The sequence below is a fragment of the Helianthus annuus genome, chromosome 6 (genome assembly GCF_002127325.2).
Source record: "Helianthus annuus cultivar XRQ/B chromosome 6, HanXRQr2.0-SUNRISE, whole genome shotgun sequence".
Lineage (NCBI taxonomy): Eukaryota > Viridiplantae > Streptophyta > Magnoliopsida > Asterales > Asteraceae > Helianthus > Helianthus annuus.
The window spans coordinates 23,378,678-23,395,807 of record NC_035438.2 but is presented as its reverse complement, the minus strand read 5'-3'; the positions used below and the strand labels follow the sequence as shown (position 1 = coordinate 23,395,807).

At 37.7% G+C, this 17,130-nt stretch overlaps 1 long non-coding RNA gene across 1 annotated transcript; it reads right to left on the bottom strand.

The window, feature by feature from the left end:
• Positions 1–1,667: 1,667 nt before the first annotated feature.
• LOC118479725 lies at positions 1,668–13,855 on the bottom strand. Its single transcript, XR_004860301.1, has 3 exons — positions 13,800–13,855; positions 8,540–8,541; positions 1,668–1,763 (listed from the first exon to the last, which is right to left on the bottom strand). It is a non-coding gene; the product is annotated as an uncharacterized LOC118479725 (long non-coding RNA).
• Between the last annotated feature and the right edge of the window lie 3,275 nt (positions 13,856–17,130).

The window sequence follows — 17,130 nt, the reverse complement described above, 5'->3', positions numbered from 1 at the left end:
TCCAAGGATCGAACTAACGATCGCCGCCTACTCGCCTAGTATCTCATTATCACCAGGTGCCGCAGAAACTAAATACTGGGGGTAGAAATTGAACCTGGGTCATTTGGAACATCAAGTCTCTCCCTTACCACTCCACCATTAGCTCATTGGCATAAAATCATAGTATTAGTGTTTATTTTTTTTACAGATACGTATTTTTCATATTCTATATTTGGCGTAAAATTTATTAATACATTATTTAAAAATATAATTTGTACAACATTAAATAATAATAAATAATTGTAATAATTACACTATAGTAATTGGGATTGAATAGTGATGATACCTGTGTTTAATTAGATATTTAGTAATAGGTTTTTACCCGGGATTGTTTCCCAGGCTCGGGAAACTTAGTTATATTAATTACTATTTGTTATTAATACGACCACATTACATCAACCATCTCATTCGATTCAACAACAATGTCTTCAAATCTCCGGATTAGATCATGAACTCATATTAGAGGTCAAACAAAAGCACAACAGGATCACATGAATAATATCATTTTCACTTTTAGTTCAATGCACTTACATGATAGGGTGATTTGGGATTTTGTAAAAATCTTTGTTTTTGTACTTCTTTACAAAATAAGATGTTGACCAAAATTCAAATAGATGTTGACCAAAAGTCAATCAGATGTTGACCAATAGTCAAACAGATGTTGACCTTAAACAGATGTTTGGTTTAAGGCCAAACGTCTGTTTATGGCCAAACATCTGTTTAAGGTCAAACATATGTTTAAGTCCAAATATCTGATATAGAAGGCGAAACATCTGTGTAAGGCAAAACATTTGTTTAAGGTTAAACATCTGTTTATGGCCAAACATCTGTTTAAGGTCAAACAACTGTTTAACTCCAAACCTCTGATATAAAAGCCCAAACATCTGTTTAAGTCTGAGCAGATGTTTAACTTACTAAGATCTACTGTCTTCTCACACTGTTTTCCTCTTCAAAACACTGTTCAACCTAACATGGGTTTCCATTAACTATTGACCAAAAGGCAAACAGATGTTCAAACCACTGTTTGTTATTGAACTTTTTTACAAAATTACATAGAATTCAAGAAAATGAAACAATGACTTAAAGAACTATAATTTAACACATAATCTAATTGGGCAAAGCAATCTATTATCTCACAATTCCCTGGTTTTTACAACATGAAACACAACATCATCATGCCAAATACAGTCATATATATCCATCCATTATTCTGAATTCATAAACCTATAAATGCAGAAGAATGTCACATTTGCAATTAATAAACCAAGTTTCTACTAATTGTAGTTACTATTAGCAAAAAGAAACATCATATCATCTATATATAAAACATAAAGTGCTAATAACAGTGTTTTATCATGTTAGCCATACATAGCAACAAACCATCAAGTTAATAATCTAAAAAAAACATACAACATCACCATCAAAAAATTCATAGTTATAGTATCTGATATCAGAACATACTTAAATGTCTTTGTTAAACTGACGTAACTTGATTTAATACGATCTTCTGTTGTGAAGACACGTATGTGAAGTGCAACATATCACCAAACCTCAAGTTATTGTCAGTCATAAACTTTCGCCACCCGTCCAACGCATAACGTGGGTTCAGTTCATTTAACTTCGACTTAACATCATAAACCTCCACAACTCCAACCATGTTTTGAACTTTCAAAGGATGAAGATCAAGAGAAAGACCTGCTCGTCTGGCAACTTCAGCAGGAAGACTGATGCGTGTGTAGTGTGTATATAATTTAGATATATTATTAAGCCCTTTTTACACCTTTAGCCAAGTTTTAAATTTATAAAACACGATATTTACTAACACTAAACACACATATGGGCAAGTGCACCCATCGTGGACGTAGTATAGTGTTGGTAAGATACCGAGGTCGTCCAAGGACACAAGAGCTTTTAGTACCGGTTTATCCTCAACGTCTAATCAAATCAAAAAGTTAGAAAAATGTTTTTTAAACTAAGAAAATAAAAACTAACTAAATGCTGAAAAATAAAAATAAAATAAAAACAGATAGACAAGATGAATCACTTGGATCCGACTCGTGTATTAGTATAACCTTTGATTATTTTCGCACTTTTGCACTTGTTTAAGAGATTATCTTAGTTATTGTAGTAGGCCCCTCTTTTGAAGGCGACGTTACCCTCAACCCAGTAGTTTGAGTCAGCAAGGATACAATCCTAAAGGGTTGGATTATTGGAAGATAATGAATTAAGTTATTAATGCAAATTATGGTAGGCCCCGCTTTTGGCGGTGACGTTACCCTCGGCTAAGTAGTCTGAGTCAGTAGGGATACAGTCCTAAATAGCCGGGTTATAGTTTAATAGTAGTTAACTTATGAGGGGGTCAAAGAGTTTGGATCCCCGCCATCCAATACCTATGGGCATTGAAGGAGATCCTATTAAATTTGACCCAGGTCCCTTGCAGGACCTCTAAACGCTGAACAAGGGCAAGACCCTTACCAAACCGTTCCCTTAACCCCCGACCAGGTAGCCAACATACCTCCATATAGACCGTGGAGATATGAATGGTGAAAATCTTTTATTTTATATAGACAGTAAAATAATGCCAAGACACCACGGACAAACGATAAGGAAAGATCACCTTCAACATAAGCAACTAGTTATTAAAGTCATTAATACAAAACCAAATAAAAAGTGCAAAAGATTAAAAATAAAAAGTATTATACTAAACACTTGTCTTCACCAAGTGATGTAAGAGACCTAGGCAAACATGGCCTTGATTGTCAAGAACTCTTACTATCAATCTTGGATCCCGAGACGACTCACACACTCTACGATGGACAATGGATGATGGTCGTGGATGATGGTGTTATGGTGGTGGTGGGTGGTGGATGAAGTGTGAGAGAGGTGGTGTGCCAAGGGATGGATTGGAATGAAACCAAGCACTCCTATTTATAGGCTGAACAGAAGGCTGGGCACGGCCCCGTGTCCGCTGGACATGCCCCAGTGCCCGTCTGACACCCTCTCTCTTCATTAATTGTAATTCGCAATTACAATTAATGCGCCTGCTGTACTTTCGCCACGCCCCCGTGCTCACTGGACACGGCCCCGTGGTGGACAATAGAAGCTTCTATAGGTTTGTCTTTTCTGCTGCTTCTTGGGCACGGCCCCGTGCTGGCTGAGCACGGGGCGTGTTCAGGCTTCTGTTTTCTCTTTTTTTGCTTGGGAGGATGCCGTTGAGGGTTCGGGCAGTCTACTTTTATTCCTTTTCTTGTATTTATGTTAGAATTAGCTGTCTTTTTGCTTCTTTTGTGAATTTGAGCTCATTTCATCCTGAAAATACAAAAGGAAGACAAAAACACTCTTTTTCCAACATTAGTACTTAAAAAGGGTTAGTTTTATGCCTTATTTGATGTAATTTATATGTTGCATTTTACACACATCAAATACCCCCACACTTGAACTTTTGCTTGTCCTCAAGCAAAACTCTTTAAATGTGGCTTACACTCCCAAATGGAATGGGTAGAAGAGAAGGTTTTTGGCTTGTCATAGAGTGTCGGGAATCCAAGATCTTTTTGGGTTTTATTTTTATTTATTTACAATCCTATTCGTTATGATTTATTTAGAACGTTTCATAGGATAAATTACTTATTTGGGCATAACATGCCTTTTTTTTAAAAAATTCCATTTATATACAAGTTCACATACCTCACGGGAGAAATCACTCAACACTCGGCCGAAGGTGTATTTTTTTTTAGTGAATCACTCGAGAGCGGCATGGAGCTTACGCCTTCCATAGGCTTGCCAAGCAATCAATCCTCCTCCTTTTTAACTCTATACCTTTGTAAATATCAAGAGGACTTTTGGGTGAAGGGTTAGGCTTGGGCTAAAGGTGGGTGGTTGGGTTATTGGTTAGTAAAAGGGCGAAAAGCGTAAAAAGCGTCGGTTTTCGTAACACACTTTTGTTTTTAGTGACTTTTTATTTTGAAGTATTTCTCCAAACAAGCTTTTGTTTGCATAGCTTTGTTTGTTTTTAACTTCATCATCATTTTTTTAGTCACATAAAAGAACGAGCTTGCGAAAAACCGAGCTTGTTACTAAAATAAAGGGTGAAAAAAAATAAAAGGGTTTTTGGTGGGTAAAAAAGGGTTTAGGGTAAAGAAACGAAAGGTTTAGGCTCAAAGGGGTTAACTAGGGGGATTTTGGGTAGGTGGTAAAAAAAATTGAAAAATAATGGTGTAGAAAGAAAAAATGGTTAGTCCTAATGCCTCCATCATTTACTTACTTGGGTTTAAGTTGGTAAGGACCGGGAATGAATCGTCGTGGCAAGTTCTAGAGTTGTAAGAACCAAGCGGCTATTCACACAAGAAACGAAAAATGAGCATTTAGTCTAAAGATGTAAATTTGTATGCTCTATAAAGGCTCAAAACTCACTTTTGTGGGAATGGGTTTTTAATGTGATCAAGTATATATAATCAAATTTTAACTAGACTTGTTATGCCGTTTCATAATTTTCTTATGTTGGTTCTTGTTATCACGACGCTTTCGGTTGTAAATTTTATAAAAATATAACCTTATTAATCTTGGGATTTCCTAACTTAAACTTTAGACAAGTAAAAAAATGAATTTTTTTTTTGTAAAAAAATTGGGGTGTTTAGCGGTTCCAATAGAGTTTTGTGTAAGGCTTGTTGTTAGGACTTGCAAAATTTCAAAGTGTTAGCTTCCCCCCCCCCCCACACTTAAATTACACATTGTCCTCAATGTGTCCCAAAAATAAATTTTTAGGTTGATTGGATGTGTAATGTGGTGTTAAAAAGCAAAGATTTATGTTACTGGCAGTCTGGACACGGCCCCGTGGTCACTGGACACGACCCCGTGGTGAACTGCCAGTATCGAAAACTTACAGAAGGTGAACACGGGGGCGTGTTGGTTAGACACGGCCCCGTGTCTGGAAAATAATTGCAGGTCAGTAACCAAACAGCAGGTCTGGGAGATGAACACGGGGGCGTGTCGGCTGGACACGTCCCCGTGTGGACAGTCTGTGAGCCTGAAAAACAGGTTTCGTCTCCCGGTTTCTCCATTTTGGGCCTGTAAGTGCTAAGGTTTAGCACTCTAACCCTTGCATTGTACCTGTTTCATCACTCAATACCACACCAAGCAAACATAAAACATCCTACATTACCACAGTTAATTGTCTCCAAGCATAAAGTAGAAAAATAAAACGGAAATAAAAAGTAGTTCAGGAAAGTAAATTGTTCAACAAGTGGCACGCAGGCCATAAATTGTTCGATAGAAAAGGGTACTTAAACCTGTGGGCTCACCACCAACCCGCTCCTTGTTCCTTCAAGCCTCCTACTCCATGTCTTCATCGCTATCCTCACCTCCACCCCCATGCCCCGCCATATACTCCCGGATGCTACCGATATCATCTTGTATATCGTTGATGTTGGGCTCAATAGCTCCGACCCGGTGGTATGTGTTGTTGGCTAGATTGTAGGTGTTCCTGGTACACATGAGGTTTTCCTGCAAAAGATCATGTAAACTTTGAAAGTTAGGAAAACCGCCTCCTTGTGAGGAGGATTGACCCCGATCGCCATGGGGTTGGTACTGGTATTGGGGAGGTGGTGCATGAAGAACTAGGGCCTCCTGTGGGTTCCATGCATAGCCTTGCGTCCTTTGGAAGCTCACCGTCCCGTCTTCCGCCTCATAAAGCAAGTTCATGGCTCGGCAAATGTGGTAGTCAACTCGTCCTGACCATGGACTTCTTTCAAAGGACCTTGGAATGTTCGTGAAGTGCTTGAAAAGACGGTACACCCATCCCCCAAAGAAGATAGGTGTTGGAGCTCGAGCAAGGCGATTGAGATGCATGTTTCGCAATAGGAGATATGGAACATCGAGAGGCTTCCGGTTGTGGATGCAGTGAAGGACAACCAAATCTTTTAACCCCACAACGCCACTACTGTCGTGACGTTGGTTTAGCGAGTAGGTAAGGAGCCTGTGAATGTAGCGGTATAGCGGGTCCCTCAGTTTGGTACTCTTAGTGCTGCTAGGGTTGTAGATTCCTTCACCGATTTGAGCCCATGTGGCTTGACGTTCGGTCTCGTCCAAGTCTCGTAATCCCCCAGTGTTTTCCTCATTTCCCGATTCCTCTTCACCGTATAGTCCTATTATAGATCCAAACTGTGCCATGGAGATTGAGTACTGTGTCCCGCCACACCGAAATGCGACCCCTTCATTGTCAAACGGGTCACACCTCGAATTGAAAGCGAAAGTACTGTAAAACTCCATTGTGCATTGATGCACCGACCGAAGCCGAGTGTTCAATGCAACTGCTAGTGGCCCTGTCACGATGTTGTTGAATCGATCTAGTTGGTTCACCATGGTTAACAAGTCCGTACATGCTCGCCTAGGGTACTCCTCGGGTCTTGTTTGGAGTATTTCATATCGCGCCCTAGCATCGAGTTCGCTTGCGTTGAACCTTGTGAATTTTGACATCTGAAAGAATACACCAAAAGTTAGTACGAAACAAAGAAATTTTAAAAGAAACTGCAAACAGTGGGCTGGACACGGCCCCGTGTTCAGCGGGCACGGCCCCGTGTCTAGGCGTCTGTAACCCAAAAACTTCATTTTTCGTCCCGGTTCCGAAAACCTAAAAATTTTTAGCCCAATAGTTGCGGTTTCCCCCGAAAATGAAGCCCTAAGTGTCGTTTTTCCCAAAACAAACCGTTTACCCTACCAATTTCGTCTTTTTCGGTTCAAAAACAAGGGTTTGGGGTTTTAGTAGGAAATCGAACAAATCTATCAACAATACATGTTTATTTACTTTCTACTACACTAATCTAAACTACTACTAACAGATTGCATCAAAAATTTGAAGTTCGATCCGGATGAACACGAAGAACCCTAGATTTTTCCCCAATTTTTGATGTTTTAACCACATGCAAGTAACTAATCTAACTACTAAAGATGATAGAATCATACCTTGATGTTGTTAAACGTGGTAGTGACGTCGGAAATCTGCGGAAAATCGCCTGGAACCAGAGCGTTTTCGGCAAAACGGGGCGTGTGGAATGAGGTAACTGTTGTGAAAAGAGGGTTTTATCCCGACAGTCGCCTCGACACGGCCCCGTGTCCAGCGGACACGGCCCCGTGCCGAGCAGGGTTTTAATTTTTTTTTGTGCTCGTGTGCATGCCCCTTTCTCCGAAAATGGTTAGAAGACTTACCGGTTTTTGACGTACACTTGCCTGTTCGTACCATGTCGGGTATGATGTTGAGTTTATTCGTTAACCGTTTGAAGCGAGATCTCCTCTTCCTCCTCCTCAATGGATCCTCGGTAGAGTTTTAGCCGTTGGCCATTGACTTTAAATGGTATCCCATTTCGAGCTTTAATTTCTACTGCACCGTGAGGAAAAACATGGGTGACGGAAAAAGGCCCTGACCACCTAGATTTTAGTTTACCAGGAAATAATCGAAGTCGTGAATTAAACAATAGAACTTGATCTCCTACCCGAAATTCATTAGACTTAATATATTTATCATGTAAATTCTTCATTCTTTCCTTATAAATTTCGGAGTTAGAATATGCATAATTCCTTAGTTCGTCTAATTCATTCATTTGACAAAATCGATTTTTACCGGCAGTTTCTAAGTCTAAGTTTACATTTTTTATTGCCCAGTAGGCTCTGTGAGCTATTTCTACTGGCAAGTGACAACTTTTTCCATAGACGAGCTTATATGGGGTCGTACCTATAGTGGTTTTATAAGCAGTTCGAAAGGCCCATAAAGCATCGTCTAATTTGTCGGCCCATTCCTTTTTATTTAGTCCTACGGTTTTTTCAAGTATTCGTTTTAAACCTCGATTAGTCACTTCGGCTTGCCCATTTGTTTGAGGGTGATACGCTGTTGAGACCCGGTGATAGACCCCATACCTTGTTAATATTTTTTCGAGTTGATGATTGCAAAAATGGGTGCCCCTATCACTTATCAAAGCTTTTGGTGTTCCGAAACGAGAAAACAATTTTTTCAGAAATTTTACCACTACTCTTCCATCATTTGTTGGAAGAGCTTCGGCCTCCGCCCATTTAGACAAATAATCGACTGCCACAAGTATATATTTGTTTCCTTTTGACGGTGGAAAAGGTCCCATGAAATCGAGTCCTTACACATCAAAGATTTCACAAACGAGAATGCCATTTTGGGGCATTTCGTTTTTGGAAGAAATATTACCTGATCTTTGGCAAGCGTCACATGTCTTTACAAGGTTTTGTGCATCCTTGTAAATGGTTGGCTAATAAAACCCTGAATCAAATACCTTTCGTGCGGTACTCGCGGCACCATGATGTCCTCCGTATGGACCTTCATGACAATGACGGAGAATTCTTCGTGCTTCATTACCATGGACACACCTTCGGATGAGCTGGTCGGCACACATTTTGAAAAGATAAGGGTCTTCCCAAAAGTAATGCTTTACATCAGCAAAGAATTTCTTTCTTTGATGATGCGGCCATCCTTTGGTGACTATACCGCTAGCTAGATAATTAGAATAATCGGCATACCATGGCTCTTGTCTACTCTCCATCATTTCCAAGGACTCGGTGGGAAATTTTTCATTGATTTGCTCGTCCCTGGTCGCTTCCAAAGCTGGGTCTTCTAGGCGTGAGAGATGATTTGCAGCAGTGTTTTCTGCTCCTCTTTTGTCCTTGATTTCGATGTCGAATTCTTGGAGGAGTAGAATCCATCTGATCAAACGGGGTTTTGCATCTTGTTTCTTGAAGAGGTACCTGATGGCTGCATGGTCTGTATAGACTACAGTTTTAGAAAGAACAAGGTAAGAACGAAATTTATCAAAAGCAAACCCCACTGCTAGTAATTCTTTTTCTGTAGTTGTATAATTTTCTTGTGCATCATTAAGCGTTTTACTAGCATAATAGATTGGGTGGAAATGCTTTTCTTTTCTTTGTCCCAAGACTGCTCCAACGGCAAAGTCACTTGCATCACACATGATTTCGAAAGGAAATTTCCAATCGAGCGCTATCATGATAGGTGCATTGACTAGCATTTCTTTGAGGGTTAGAAATGCTTGATTGCATTCCTTGTCAAAGATGAAAGGTGCATCTTTTTCAAGTAATTTTGTTAGAGGTCTTGAAATTCTTGAAAAGTCCTTGATAAATCTTCTATAAAATCCGGCATGCCCTAAGAAACTTTTGATTGCTCTTACGGAGGATGGTGGAGGTAATCGAGAAATAGTTTCAATTTTTGCTCAATCAACTTCCATTCCTTCGCTTGAGATTTTGTGACCGAGTACTATTCCCTCTGTTACCATGAAATGGCATTTTTCCCAGTTAAGGGCGAGGTTAGTTTCCTCACATCGGGATAGCATTCGTTCAAGATTATCGAGGCATTGGTCATATGAGTCTCCAAAGATGGAAAAGTCGTCCATGAAGACTTCCATTGTCTTTTCTATCATATCATGGAAAATGGCTACCATACAACGTTGGAATGTTGCAGGTGCATTACATAGACCGAATGGCATGCGTCGATATGCGAAAGTTCCGTAGGGGCATGTGAAAGTTGTTTTCTCTTGGTCTTCTGGTGCTATCGGTATTTGAAAGTAACCTGAAAAACCATCTAAGAAACAATAAAACTTATGACCGGATAATCGTTCTAACATTTGATCAATGAAAGGCAATGGAAAGTGGTCTTTCCTTGTCGCTTCATTTAATCACCTATAATCTATACAAACTCTCCATCCTGTGACGGTTCTTGTTGGTATTAATTCATTTTTCTCATTAGTTATTACCGTCATACCTCCTTTCTTTGGGACTACTTGGACGGGACTTACCCACGGACTATCGGAGATAGGGTAGATTAGTCCGGCGTCAAGTAGCTTGATGACTTCATTTTTAACCACTTCTTGAACATTAGGATTCACTCTTCGTTGTGGTTGAATTACTGTTTTGTAGTCATCATTCATTAAAATTTTGTGCATGCACATGGAAGGACTTATTCCTTTAATATCTACAAGCTTCCAAGCGATCGCATTTTTGTGTTTTTTAAGTAGATTAACTAATTTCTCTTTTTCTATGTTACTTAATTTAGAAGAAATAATTACAGGTAAACTACCATCTTTGCCTAGAAAAGCATATTCCAAACCTTTAGGAAGTTCTTTGAGCTCAATGGGTGGGTCTTTAGAAGACACCTTATTTTGTGGCTCATCTAGATCAAGAACCTTAAAGGTTTGTTCTATGGCGATCTCTTCTTCGACAAAGTGGTCATCTTCTTTAGTTGTATCGGGTGGTTCAGCTTCATCTTCAATTAGGGGGTCATTATTGCCAAAAGGATATTTCATTGAACGCTCAAGATCTATGCTCCTTTTGAATGCCCCTAACTGAAGAGGTAGATTGTTGAATTTCCGGTTTTTCAAAGCCTTATGAGTTTGTACAAAAGGTTTTCCCAAGACTAGAGGAGCGTCATCAAGGATGACAAAGTCGGTTGGGATTACCATTTGATTTGTTTGAACCAAAACATCTTCAACTACACCGATTGATCTTATCACTTTTCGATCGGATAGAAAAATGGGTATTTGAAGTGGAGTAAAGTCACTATTACTTAATTTTTCAAAAATGTAGTTAGGCATTATGTTAACACAAAGATCTTTATCAATGGTGATATTACTAATAAATGAATTTTGAAAGAAACATGGAACCGGTGTAATGTTAATTTCAAAAGGATCTTCTTTTATTAGCGAAGTTTGATCATTAGTTAACTTAACACTCACTATTTCTTTGATTTTAGCACTAGTGTTTAACTCTTTTAAAAACTTGGCATGAGGGGTTACTAAACAATGATTTTCGAAAGTAGGTGACAAGAGATTAATTTCTTCAAAATTAGACTCTTCTTGTATTTTAACATTATCGGACTCACCTTTTTCATTGTTTAACTCATGTGTCGGTTTTTCACTTTCTTGTTCTTCCATTTTTACATTTTCAACTATCTCTATGTTATTATTACAATTTAATTCTTCTCTTGTGCGGGATTCCTCTTCCCTTGCGCGAGATTCTTTCATGTAACGTTCGATAGTTTTAATGTGTTCTAATATCCTATTGGTCACTTCGGTGAGAGAAAAAGAATTGGGATCCTCAAAGCTTGAATCCGGTTGTTCGATCCTTGGCTCCTCATAGTACTCATATGAAGTAGATGGTTCACACCATTGTTCTTCATTGTAAGTATATGATGGGTAAGGGTCGAAACTTTGTTCTTCATAGTACTCATATGAGGTGGGTTGTTCACGCCATGGTTCCTCATAATAAGAGTATGAAGGTGGTGGCTCATTTCTTGAATCTTCAAAGTATGAGTATGAAGGCTCATACCTTGGTTCATCAAAATATGAGTATGAGGGAGGAGGTTCATACCTTTGGTCTTCATAGGATGTGTATGAAGTTGACGGCTCGTACCTGGGCTCCTCATAATAGTTGTATGAATTGGATGGTTGATATGAGTTATTATATTGAACCGAGCGTGCGTTACGACAATTAGTGCAATAATTACCCCTATAACCATCCTCATCATAGGTGTAGTTGTAACCTCTTGAGTATTGATCCATAAGAATCACTCAACAGACCACAACTGAGTCTCGGGACCAGAAAACAAAAATAAGACGGAAACAGAAGCTGGACATGGCCCCGTGTCTGGTGAACACTGCCCCGTGGTCAGGGTCTGTATATGGGCGTTTTAATTAAAGTTACTGGTCACGTTGAGCACGGGGGCGTGTTTAGTGAGCACGACCCCGTGTTCAGACTCTGTATCTGGGTATCTAACTAAAAATATACAGCACGGGGGCGTGTTCAGTGAGCACGGCCCCGTGTTCAGGCTACTGTAAATGCAAACTAAACTAAAATGCAGAAAAATGTGCGCGCGTCTTGAAAAGGTTTTGAAAAACTGATTAGGCTGTTGATTTTAAGCTTTCTTAAAATCCTTGTGTCCCCGGCAGCGGCGCCAAAAACTTTATGCGTGTGTAGTGTGTATATAATTTAGATATATTATTAAGCCCTTTTTACACCTTTAGCCAAGTTTTAAATTTGTAAAACACGATATTTACTAACACTAAACACACATATGGGCAAGTGCACCCATCGTGGACGTAGTATAGTGTTGGTAAGATACCGAGGTCGTCCAAGGACACAAGAGCTTTTAGTACCGGTTTATCCTCAACGTCTAATCAAATCAAAAAGTTAGAAAAATGTTTTTTAAACTAAGAAAATAAAAACTAACTAAATGCTGAAAAATAAAAATAAAATAAAAACAGATAGACAAGATGAATCACTTGGATCCGACTCGTGTATTAGTATAACCTTTGATTATTTTCGCACTTTTGCACTTGTTTAAGAGATTATCTTAGTTATTGTAGTAGGCCCCTCTTTTGAAGGCGACGTTACCCTCAACCCAGTAGTTTGAGTCAGCAAGGATACAATCCTAAAGGGTTGGATTATTGGAAGATAATGAATTAAGTTATTAATGCAAATTATGGTAGGCCCCGCTTTTGGCGGTGACGTTACCCTCGGCTAAGTAGTCTGAGTCAGCAGCGATACAGTCCTAAATAGCCGGGTTATAGTATTAATAGTAGTTAACTTATGAGGGGGTCAAAGAGTTTGGATCCCCGCCATCCAATACCTATGGGCATTGAAGGAGATCCTACTAAATTTGACCCAGGTCCCTTGCAGGACCTCTAAACGCTGAACAAGGGCAAGACCCTTACCAAACCGTTCCCTTAACCCTCGACCAGGTAGCCAACATACCTCCATATAGACCGTGGAGATATGAATGGTGAAAATCTTTTATTTTATATAGACAGTAAAATAATGCCAAGACACCACGGACAAACGATAAGGAAAGATCACCTTCGACATAAGCAACTAGTTATTAAAGTCATTAATACAAAACCAAATAAAAAGTGCAAAAGATTAAAAATAAAAAGTATTATACTAAACACTTGTCTTCACCAAGTGATGTAAGAGACTTAGGCAAACATGGCCTTGATTGTCAAGAACTCTTACTATCAATCTTGGATCCCGAGACGACTCACACACTCTACGATGGACAATGGATGATGGTGGTGGATGATGGTGTTATGGTGGTGGTGGGTGGTGGATGAAGTGTGAGAGAGGTGGTGTGCCAAGGGATGGATTGGAATGAAACCAAGCACTCCTATTTATAGGCTGAACAGAAGGCTGGGCACGGCCCCGTGTCCGCTGGACACGCCCCCGTGCCCGTCTGACACTCTCTCTCTTCATTAATTGTAATTCGCAATTACAATTAATGCGCCTGCTGTACTTTCGCCACGCCCCCGTGCTCACTGGACACGGCCCCGTGGTGGGCAATAGAAGCTTTTATATGTTTGTCTTTTCTGCTGCTTCTTGGGCACGGCCCCGTGTTGGCTGAGCACGGGGCGTGTTCAGGCTTCTGTTTTCTCTTTTTTGCTTGGGAGGTTGCCGTTGAGGGTTCGGGCAGTCTACTTTTATTCCTTTTCTTGTATTTGTGTTAGAATTAGCTGTCTTTTTGCTTCTTTTGTGAATTTGAGCTCATTTCATCCTGAAAATACAAAAGGAAGACAAAAACACTCTTTTTCCAACATTAGTACTTAAAAAGGGTTAGTTTTATGCCTTATTTGATATAATTTATATGTTGCATTTTACACACATCAAAGACGCTACATGTATTGTGTGGAAAAAAATAATAGTCAGACAAATAAACATAAATCATTAGTTTGTTATAAAAAATGGTATACCAGCCTATAGTCTCCTTTGCGATCAAAATGAAAGAACTCAGGGTCGAGAAGATGTCTAGAATGTTTTTTTGCAGTCTTTGCAATCTTATTTCTATGGTTAAGCTTTTTCTGAACATTGGCGGCTCTTTTCCCCTTGATAAAAAAGTAAACATATACATGTGAATTAAAAGAATGTTGAATATATGCACAAAAAAACAGTTTATATAACATATACTAATTAACTGGCAAGTATAGATACCTTAACTTTATGAGCAGATGAAGAACATCCAATATGATCACTTGTGTCAACAGGTAAGGTAGCATTTCCCTTAGTCCTATTCTTGACCATCTCATTTCTCTCAGAAGTAACTTTACCTTTCTTCTGAACTTGTTGTCATAGAGTAACTTTAATAACAATAGTAATATAACAATCTTTAAGATGGTAAACTTACATCTTGGGTTTTGTTCAATCGTTAAAACATGCGTCTCTTCGACGTGCATTCGACATTGGTTGGTAACTTCTTGTAAATAATACATTATTGGATAAATATAACATCAGTAAACAACACTACTAATAGTTGTAAAAACATTAAATTCTTATGTGTTAAATTAAAAATAAATAATTTTAATAATTTAGTAAGTACCTGAGTAACGGTTCTACCTTCACCTACAGACACAACTTCTTCATTCTCATAGATGTCCTGGTCAACATTAATTTAATAATTAATATAATGCTAAAAAATTAAAACTTTTAATGCTAATGCTAAATACTTACGTACCTTGAATGCATTCTCAACATAATCAGCCTTCGATATCTCAAGTACACTATCATCGTCAGATTCATGTTTCTTCAAAAAGCAAATATCAGTCTCATCTCTATAAACTACTACCTCAAAAACAACATCATCAATTCTGCTAAACACAAGCAAATCATCTTCTACTATCCCAACATCGTTGCACATTTCTGACCATCCTCTAGCAAATACAAAGTTGGTATCAACCTTAGATGCCTTAACATTCCAATATGAACCCTTATAACAGATTTGATATTTGCCACTTGGTGGGCTGTTTACGTAAAATTGTTTAATGAAGCAGTCTTCGATTACCTGCATAAAATTAAAAATAATGAATACTATACGTGAAGTATGTAACTTATGAGAATAAGTGTTGACACGTTAAAGATGCAAAAGAATTCAAGTTAAGATCAATACTCATGCCGTAAAACCAAATCTTGCATAATGATTAAACGTGAAATAAGATTCACCACACATGCCATCAACAAAACATGAAAGTTTAAGCCCAAAATCACCTAACGCTTTGAAAACCAACAAAGTATCCCTCGACAGATTGAGATCTTTAACAACATTGTCCCAACTGTCAGTTATTATTGGCGTTGAATTTTCTGTTCTGACCCTCACAACCCATTCTTTACCAGACTCATGATAGATTCGCAACCTATTTTTTTGCCAACAATCTCCCCACTTTTGATTATCAAGGGCTATAGGTACATCCTGTATATAATTTTTAAGTAGTGTAAGAAAATATAAACCATAAGAACTGTTAAATATATATCTCAATAAAAATAAATTATGTATGTAAAAACATGTCATACCAGTTTCAAAGATTCTGGGTTATCAAGAAACTTGACAAATGTAGTATACATCATAAAACCTAAAACAGTAAAGATGTTAACAGATTGTAATTAAAAAGTTGGCTTCGAAGATGAACATTAACTTTTTGTATTAACAGAGTATCTACTGAAATTAATCATAGAAACAGAGTATGAGTTAAAATTTTTCTGCAAATAATAACTATTTTAACATGTTCTCAACAAATGATTCAAACACTTAACTAAACCCTTCTTGAATGTATAGCAATAAACGTTTAAAATCGTATTTGTAGCAAGATAGGATTTGAATTAAGATCGGTTAAACAATATAAAGTTCATTACAATATGAATGTACATACCAGTTGCTGAAGAAAAAACAATAAAACCTCTGGTGATTGAAGTGTAGAAGATGGAGAATAAGAAAGTTCAAACCCTAGAAAATGACTGAAGAGAAGAGATTTTTGAAAGAATAGATGATAGATGTTTGATGTGTAATGATGATGAAGAAATAATGACGGTTGTGTTTTTGTCTTCCCATATTTTCAACTGATGAAAAATATTTACACATACACCCCTTATTGAATTTGCTATTTACATTTACATTGAGATACAAGAGTAAAGTGGATGATTAGTTGAATTGAATTGGTATTCAAATTAACAAAGAAAAATAATTTTTCTTATAGCAAAGCCATTAACATATCATATTTTTTCTATGCTTTATATCATGTATTAATCATAATTAGCTTTTAACATAAGTAAGTTTCATGAGCTCGGGAAGCAATGCCGGGTGAAAATCTAGTTTTATCTATTATAAGTAGCTTTTAACATAAGTAGTTTGACTTTGGTCAAACAGACTATGCTCAAACACTGTTTTAACATTGCTCAAATAGTGTTTTATCTATTATAATTAGCTTTTAACATAAGTAGTTTGACTTTGGTCAAACAACGTTTTAACATTGCTCAAACAGTGTTTTAACTTTGGTAAAACAGACTTTCGAACCACTAAGAATCATATTTTTGCAAACAGTTGTTTGACATTGGTCAAATAGTAGTTTGACTTTGGTCAAACAGTGGTTTGACTTTTGTGAAACAGTTTTTTGGCTGGTGTAGGTTTGAAATTGATCATTCCGTAGCCTCTTATGCAGTCCAAATCCGATATAATTTTCTTCCATATTGATAATGAACACGGGGATCTTCAGAATTGTCTGCGTTATAAATTACTTATGAATAAATTTATCACACATTGTTCTAAGATGCAAAACACAATAGAGTTTATAAAGTTTAAACCAAATAAAATTTAAACAAAATAGTAATTAAGAAAATATATATACAACTATACTTAGAACGGTGGAAGTTAAAACTTAGAAAAAACAATGATTACAAGCTACTAAAAACTTCTTTGTAAACAACATTAGAAGTCTTATTTGTTGGTTTTCCATCAGCGTCGAATATTAGTATTTTAACGCCTTCTCTGGTCTTGACCCTTGATAATGCAACGTACAACTGACCATGAGTGAAGAGATAATCTTTCAAATAAAGACCAACCTTTGATAACGATTGTCCTTGACTCTTGTTAATTGTCATGGCAAAACAAACTGATAAAGGAAATTGTCTTCGTTGAAATTGAAAAGGTATTTTTTTGTCAGACGGGATCATATTAATCCTTGGAATAAAAACTCTCGTGCCAATGTTACCACCAGATATTACTTCAGCTTCTATAACTCGTTTACCAAGAAAAGTAAT